Consider the following 9,375-nt stretch of genomic DNA (forward strand, 5'->3'; position numbering starts at 1 on the left):
TGTTCCCCATCAAAATGTGGGGGTTTAATTTTTCGAAATTCTCCCTGCAGCTCCATCTTCTGTCGTTTTGAAGTCTGTTGTTCAAGTACATTATCAGAATGGTCCTCCTTTTCCTCTGAATTTTCAGGTGCAGTTTGATAATTTCGTTCTTCTGTCACCCTCTGCTGTTCTGCACTGGGATTAGCTAACGGTGGGTTCTGTCTGTCCGACAAACTCTTCAGAATTCTTTCTTGCTCCACCGTCAGTCGCGCATTATCTTCCCGTAAACGTGCCATCTCATTTTTCAGCTCCTGAACAGTTTCCAATATCGCAAGGTTTGTACTACGTGTCTCTTCACCAAGCTGTACCCACAGCTCTGGGTTTTCCCGAGGAGCGCTGCCGGCTCCCTGCATTTCCACTGCTTTCTGTTGTTGACTACTAGCTGGTTACTGTTCCTGTGTTTCACCCCTAATAAATGGGACAGGAAAAAATAGTTAGTTTGATTAATTCTCTCCCTTATATATATATGGGATAGTTATCCGTACAACTGAATCATACTGCTCCAGAGGCCACAGTATTGAAACGTAGCTCTGATACCATATTGTCACAACCCCAAAATAAATATATAAAAAAAAATTTATTTAAACTATACGGTTCTTACCACCTAACTATACTTTATCATAATCATGACCATGCAGTTCAATCTTTACGCAACAATGGAATAATACTATGGTTTGAACCTTGATTACGATGTCTAACGTTTAGATTTTATTGACCGCCATGTGTGTTTGGTCGATGATCGGAAAGTTTATGTCCGCATCCCTTTTCCGGCACCAGGTGGTTGGCAGTATTAAATTTTCTTACCAGCACCTTGCCAGGTGGCATGGCTCACCCGCTTGGCCATGTGACTCCTTGGTTACTGCGTTTTCGGTCTTCCCGCTTTGGACTCCCGCTCAATTTCGACGGTGGAGATCTGCTGTTCAGATCGGAGGGCTCGTATGCGTTCAAGGGTTTGGGGTTATTCATAACCCTTTGGATCGCACCTATGGTTCATTTGGAATGCGAGGAGGTCTCTCGGCACTCCTCTGGTTATTCAACCCCGCGTTCGATTCCTCCCACCACCATTCCGGGATTCATCTTCCGCACCGAGGTGTCAAGGTTCTTCTCTCACAGCTTGCACAGGTAACTGCTCTGCTCACTGCTTGGCTACGGATTTCTGTTTCTGCACAGCTGTTTATCATATGCTATGCACTTTGATTCGATTCTGGTTTTGCTTGTGTTTAGATTGAATGTGTTCCTACTGTTGGAAGCTCATACTGATTTATGGCCTTGTTACCGTGGTGTGCAGGCGAAACAACGCTACAACCCTTCCTACCGCTTGTAGGATGACAGAGCCATCGCCCTTCGAACTTTCCAGGTAAGCCGACGACCCTTAACTGGGTGCGAGGCCAGGGGTTTACTCTGTTTCGGTGAACCACATGCTCTGTTCATGCCGTTCTTCTTACTGTTGAATGTTAGATGGGAATTTGCCAGAGGAGTTCCTCATGGCGCTCGCGTTTGTTTGTCCTCAGGGTTATGCCTTCGACCCACCCTGCTGAGCTATGAATCGCAGGCCGACTACTCTCATACTTGGATTTGTGCAGCAGTTTAATCAATTTAAGGACAAACTTGTTTTTTGCGTTTTCCGGCATTTATGCCTCGGTTGTATTTATATATATTTGTGAACAATGGTAGTTTCTCGGCCGCTGAGTCGACCTTACTGGACAGAGTTTAACTCTGGATAATTGAACGCTTATTTCCCTTTGTTTTCCAATGTTTATATATATATGGTTGCACTTCAGACCTTCATTTTTGTTTATTATGGAAACTGTATTACTATATCTTTACCGGCCCTTCCGGAATGTTTGCAGTATACTATTTGGTAATGTCCTTACAGTTCTGATATTGATATGCTCTTCTCTTGAATGGTATGAAGATATTGTTTCATTTTACCGATATTCGGTAGAGTCAGTCCCATAATAATTGTCGGTTCCCATCTTTCTATGTATCGTTAGTCCTGTTGGTGCAGTGGTATTGGGTGTTGCTTCCATTCGCTACAGAGTTAGATTAAAACATGTTTAGAGTTTTCGTCACAGTGAATGCATATGTTTATTACCTGTTGATGTATGAATACACCTACAGTTATTTACGCGGCCGTGTGCTGACGGCTGGACGCGCCCGTTCTTGGTATGGTTTACTGTTTAGCATCATTCGGTTAGTTTGTTGATTTATAACAGTTTACATCGTGTACTCTTGCCGGTATTAATCTTGCTCTGTGGTACACGGCTCCTCTTGCAAATTCTGTTTGCCTTAACCCTCGACTCAGAGGTTCGTTATATGTATGTTTGCTTATTGTATCCATTTAATACGCCCCTGCTCGTGCTTTAATGGAAATAGTTTTAAGGTTTTGATTTATTCATGGCACAGAAATCATTAGCGTATTTCTCTAGTCGTTTTCTTTTCTTTCTGGGTGTGCTTGGCCATTTGGTTAACCACTATGATGTTCTGTTCCGGGTGAAATCTTATAGTTCTTTTATTGGACTACCTGAAACGCACTGGTAATCTCTGTGCTTTTATATAATTTCTAAGTATTCTGTCAGGTAGTCTCTATGCATTTATATAACCTATAAATATTCTGTCACTTCAATATAAATATTCCTCTGTTAGAAATATGCTAAGCATTATAACATCTAAGAGAGATTTAAATTGTAAAGATTTAACTTGCCGACTACTGTACATTTAATCTGTAGTACAGTCAACATTCTAACTACCTTTTCTCATAGTTAACTCGTACCTGGTTCGCCAGAAGTATGAATAAGTACTCCAGAAATTCACCTGCATTCCATACTTGCTCTTAACCACCCAACCTTGAGATCCATCGTTAACACTGGATTCTCCCCCCGAGCTATCTTGCAGGCCTACAGCCCTCAACAAGATTCATGCACTTCGTGCCTGGTTATCTGGTCCTTACCAGACTTAACCAGTTTCTTGTTATGTTTTCTTTCTTGGAATCCTCCTGTCTGTCACTACAGCACAGGGGTCCCCCTTCCCAGGACTTTTCCCGTGTGAAAGGGTAGTTTCCATCAGTTTCATAACTGATTTTCTTTTTTTCAAATCCTCCTTCCAGAGGCTGCCAGCATTTCAAGAAATATATATATTTTCCAATATATTTAAATTTGCCAATAGGATAATGTCATTATAGTTTTTGTTTTTGTTTTTTTTTTTTAATAAAAGAACAACAACTTTCAATTCTGTTTCTTACCACAGTAAAATTCTCACATTTACATTTTTTTCCGGGGTCATCACACTCTTCATATCTTCTTGCATAATAACCTCCTTTTAACTAAAATACTGATGGATTAGTACAAAATAAAGACTCTTAATTTTAGTGATTCATGTTTCAATTTTTTTCCTTTCTTAGTGGGAAACGAAATCTCACAACAATTTTTTTAAGCAGTTAACAAAATATACAGAGCCATCTCTTCATTAATGGGCAAGGACAATATATGCCACCCATCCGATAATGTACTTGGTTACATTTGACTGGTGGAATATACTACCCCACACATTAATGGATAAATAGCTCCATATATATTGGTTATCTTTTTAGACCACCTATCCCACACGAGATTTCCCATTGTAGTATGTCTTGGGTGATGGCATCACAGTAGAGCATGGTGATCTCGAAAAAAAATACTATGTCAAAATAGTGTTTAACCCACCAAAAGTCTATATATTTTAAGACATTTCATTAATTTTTTAATTATATATTTAATTTTTCACTTAAATTTCCCACACTTCATATTATGAAAAAATAATATCATAACATATAAAATATATAATGAATATATAGATTTATAAAATGTATTGTGAACATTGTCTCATTAAGCTATTCTCACACTCCCTTTGTGAACAAATGAGCCTATAAAACATGTTATTTACCCATTTTCCTTATTTATAAAATTAAACAATATAAATAACTAAAAATATCCTATATACTAATTCCATGAAAAATAATATCATAACTTATAAAATATATAATCAACGTGAATGTTTATGAAATTTATTGTAAACAATGTCTCATCAGGATACCCTAACCACTAACACTCTCCTTGTGAACAAATGAGCTTATGAACATGATGTTTGTCGATTTTCGTTGGACATGGGATTAAACAATATAAATGAATAAAATGGTCCTATCTACTAGTTCCATGAAAAAAGTTATCATAACTTATAAAAATGCACTTATATTAAAATGAATTTTTCAAAATTAAAATTATTTTATAAATCTTGAAATTCAAAAATTCTATTTTTTAACTAGTGTAAATATCTATGTGGTTTATTTTTAAGGTAGAAAAAACAATATTTATGGGGTTTACTTTTCACATAGGAAAATAATATATAAAATATAAATTTGAAAAAAATATATAGAAAAACATCTCTATAAATTGACAATTATTAAATATTATAAATTGTTTTTTATTTTTTATTTTTATTTTTATATAATTTTAATTATAATTACATTAAAAAAATTGTACTCTTCAGATCTTCTTGAGATTTCATAATAACCTCCTTTTAACTAAAATACAGATGAAGTAGTACAAAATAAAGACTCTTAATTTTAGTTATTCATGTTTCAATTTTTTTCCTTCTTAGTGGAAAATGAAATCTCACAACAATTTTTTTATACAGTTAACAATATATATGCCACCGGTCTGATATATATGCCAACCGTTCGATAACGTACTTGGTTAAATTTGATTGATGGCATATACTACCCCGCGCATTAATGGACATATAGCTCCATATATATTGGTTGTATTTCCCATTGTAGTACATCTTGGGCGATGGCATCATAGTAGAGCATGGTGATCTTGAAAAAAAAACTATGTCAAAATAGTGTTTAACCCACCAAAAGTCTATATATTTTAAGTCATTTAATTAATTTTCTAATTATATATTTAATTTTTCACTTAAATTTCTCACACTTCATATTATGAAAAAATAAATGAAAAATAATATCATAATATATAAAATATATAATGAATATACAGATTTATAAAATGTATTGTGAACATTGTCTCATCAAGCTATTCTCACACTCCCTTTGTGAACAAATGAACCTATAAAACATGTTATTTACCCATTTTCCTTATTTATTAAATTAAACAATATAAATAACTAAAAGTATCCTATATTCTAATTCCATGAAAAATAATATCATAACTTATAAAATATATAGTCAACGTGAATGCTTATGAAATGTATTGTAAACAATGTCTCATCAAGGTACCCTAACACTAACACTCTCCTTGTGAACAAATGAGCTTATGAACATGATGTTTGCATATTTTCCTTGGACATGGGATTAAACAATATAAATGAATTAAATGGTCCTATCTACTAGTTACATTAAAAAGTTATCATAACTTATAAAAGTGCAGTTATCTTAAAATGAATTTTTCAAAATTAAAATTATTTTTATAAATTTTGAAATTCAAAAATTCTATTTTTTAATTAATATAAATATCTATGTGGTTTATTTTTCAGATAGAAAAAACAATATTTATGAGGTTTATTTTTCACACAGGAAAATAATATATAAAATATAAATTTAAAAAAATATTAAAAATAACATCTCTATAAATTGACAATTATTAAATATTATAAAATGTTTTATTTATTTATTTTTTATATAGTTTTAATTATAATTACATTAAAAAAATTGTACTCTTTAGATCTTCTTGAGATTTTATAATAACCTCCTTTTAACTAAAATATGGATGGATTAGTACAAAATAGAGACTCTTAATTTTAGTGACTCATATTTCAAACAATTAACAATCTATATGCCACCTGTCCAATAATGTACTCGGTTAAATTTGACTCATGGCATATACTACCCCCCGCATGCCTTTTTAACCACTTAAATTTCCCACACTTCGCATTATGAAAAAATAAATGAAAAATAATATCATAACATATAAAATATATAATGAATATACATATTTATAAAATGTATTGTGAACATTGTTTCATCAAACTATTCTCACACTCCTTTTGTGAACAAATGAGCCTATAAAACATGTTATTTACCCATTTTCCTTATTCATAAAATTAAACAATATAAATAACTAAAAGTATCCTATATACTAATTCCATGAAAAATAATATCATAACTTATAAAATATATAGTCAACGTGAATGCTTATGAAATGTATTGTAAACAATGACTCATCAGGGTACCCTAACACTAACACTCTCCTTGTGAACAAATGAGCTTATGAACATGATGTTTGCCTATTTTCCTTATACATGGATTGAATAATATAAATAAATAAAATGGTCCTATCTACAAGTTCCATGAAAAAGGTTATCATAATTTATAAAAATGCAGTTATATTAAAATGAATTTTTCAAAATTAAAATTATTTGTATAAATCTTGAAATTCAAAAATTTTATTTTTTAATTAGTGTAAATATCTATGTGGTTTATTTTTTAGGTAGAAACAATAATATTTATGGGCTATAACAACATTTTCCGTAAAAATCACATAAAATAAAATATCATCTTCGAACCAACCAGTGTGATTCATCTTGTCCAGAAGATGAATCACACTTGGTTCGAGGGCATTTTATTTTATGTGATTTTTACCAGAAATGTTGTTACAACAAATATGGATCAAAGTCTAAATTCTAAAAATATTTATGGGGTTTATTTTTCACACAGTAAAATAATATATAAAATATAAATTTGGAAAAAATATTTAGAAAAACATCTCTATAAATTGACAATTATTAAATATTATAAAATGTTCTTTTATTTTTTATATAGTTTAAATTATAATTACGTTAAAAAAAATTGTGCTTTGCAAATCTTCTTGAGATTGCATAATAACTTCCTTTTAACTAAAATATGGATGGATTAGTACAAAATAAAGACTCTTAATTTTAGTGATTCATGTTTCAATTTTTTTCTTTTATTAGTGGGAAAAGAAATTCTACAATAATTTTTTTAAACAATTAACAATATATACAAAGCTATCTCTCCATTAATGGGTGCGACAATATATATATGCCACCCGTGCGATAATGTACTTGGTTAAATTTGATAATGTAATTGGTTAAATTTGACCTCGCGCATGACTTTTTAACCACCTATTCCACACGAGATATATATATGCCACCCGTGCGATAATGTACTTGGTTAAATTTGATAATGTAATTGGTCAAATTTGACCTCGCGCATGCCTTTTTAACCACCTATTCCACACGAGATTTCATTGTAGTACATCTTGAGCGATGGCATCACAATAAAGCATGATGATCTTGAAAAAAAACCATGTCAAAATAGTGTTTAACCCACCAAAAGTCTATATATTTTAAGTCATTTCATTAATTTTCGAATTATATATTTAATTTTTCACATAAATTTCCCACACTTCATATTATGAAAAAATAAATGAAAAAAATATCATAACATATAAAATATATGGTGAATATATAGATTTATAAAATATATTGTGAACATTGTCTCATTAAGCTATTCTCACACTCCGTTTGTGAACAAATGAGCCTATAGAACATATTATTTACCCATTTTCCTTGTTCATAAGATTAAACAATATAAATAACTAAAAGTATCCTATATACTAATTCCATGAAAAATAATATCATAACTTATAAAATATATAGTCAACGTGAATGTTTATGAAATGTATTGGAAACAATGTCTCATCAGGTACCTTAACAGTAACACTAACACTCTCCTTGTGAACAAATGAGCTTATGAACATGAAGTTTGCCTATTTTCCTTGTACATGGAATTAAACAATAGAAATGAATAAAATGGTCTTATCTACTAATTCCATGAAAAAGTTTATCATAAACTTATAAAAACGTAGTTAACCCTATAAAACGTATTATAGTCAGTGTGCAGGTTTAAGAAAAGTATTGTGAGCGCTCTCTTTCAGATGAGAGGTGTTTTAATGACACTGCAATCTAACATTAGCTCTGGCTCACCGATCTCTATGATTAAAGTACATTGCAATAGGTTTATTATATAGATGGGCACATTTTTTTTTATTATCTTAAATTTAATTTTAAATAAATTAAAAATTAAACATATTTTTTGTGTAAACTTGGTAGTTCTTTTTTCTATTGATATTTCATGAAAATAAGTATGTCTATAACAAAAATTGCATGTGGCCTCAATCTGCCCGACATGAAACTAGGTGTGTTGACCACATGTCTACATCTAACACTGTTCAATTTTTTTTATTTATTTATTTATTTACCATACAAGCTACATTAACAATTTTATCTATTATATAATTCTTATTAAAACAATAAAGGCTAACTGTCGTATAATAAATTTTAAATCCCTCTGAATCAAAGTTACTAGATAAAAGATGTTTTCTCACACTATATATGTATTAATTTTGCATGTAAATAATATTTACTTTTATAGCTAAAATGCTGCCACGTAGTCCCATATGGCACCGACTTTCCCGTTATGAAATAAACGTGTAATCCCACGACAAATCCACCACCGGAAACTTCATCTGCTGAGTCATAATAAAACAATGATGATTCACTTATTCACCAACTTCGTTGCAATTCTTTCAATGGCAACGATTTTAAGAGAAGGCAATATTTTAGTTGTGAAAAGGCTATTTCTTTCTTAATATGCGGTTGGTCCATCCATTTTACTGTAAAAAGTTTTACAGATTTGTGAATTTAAGTGTAAGTAAAATTTAAATAATTTATATTTCAGTGATTAGAGATTTTTTTTATAGTTGATTATATTGTTAGAGATTTTTAAGATAACAGTATGCAATATGTGTGATTTGTTTCAAATTTTGTATAATGATTTTATTTATTGTCAAAACACCAGAGCTTCAGGATAGATAGAGTTACTATCCGAAACATTGAACAAATCACACATAGTATTATTTGGAAATTTCTAACAATAATTTATATTTATATTTATTTGTTTAAAATAATTAATTTAATATATATATATATATAATTAAATATTTGACGCTTATAATATATAAGTTATTTTTATAATGTTATTCAAATTATATTAAAGTCTGTAACTTTAATAAAAATAAAAGTTTAACTTTTATATTTAATATAATTAGTATTATAATTTTAATACTAATGTTTTTCATGCTATTAATTATATTTCTCCTAAGAGATGAGTACTAAGTAGCAACGCTGCATATTACACTTGTTTTACAATGATTCCTAGGGTAGTGTATTAAGATGTCATAGCAATACTGACCACTGTACTCGACATTTAGTGAGATATATCATGTAATTGATATGAGGAGAGATTTCTTTTTGCGAACA

The sequence above is a fragment of the Pinus tabuliformis genome, chromosome 3_2 (genome assembly GCF_031772625.1).
Source record: "Pinus tabuliformis cultivar Carrire ecotype Pingquan chromosome 3_2, CPIR1, whole genome shotgun sequence".
Taxonomy (NCBI): Eukaryota; Viridiplantae; Streptophyta; class Pinopsida; order Pinales; family Pinaceae; genus Pinus; species Pinus tabuliformis.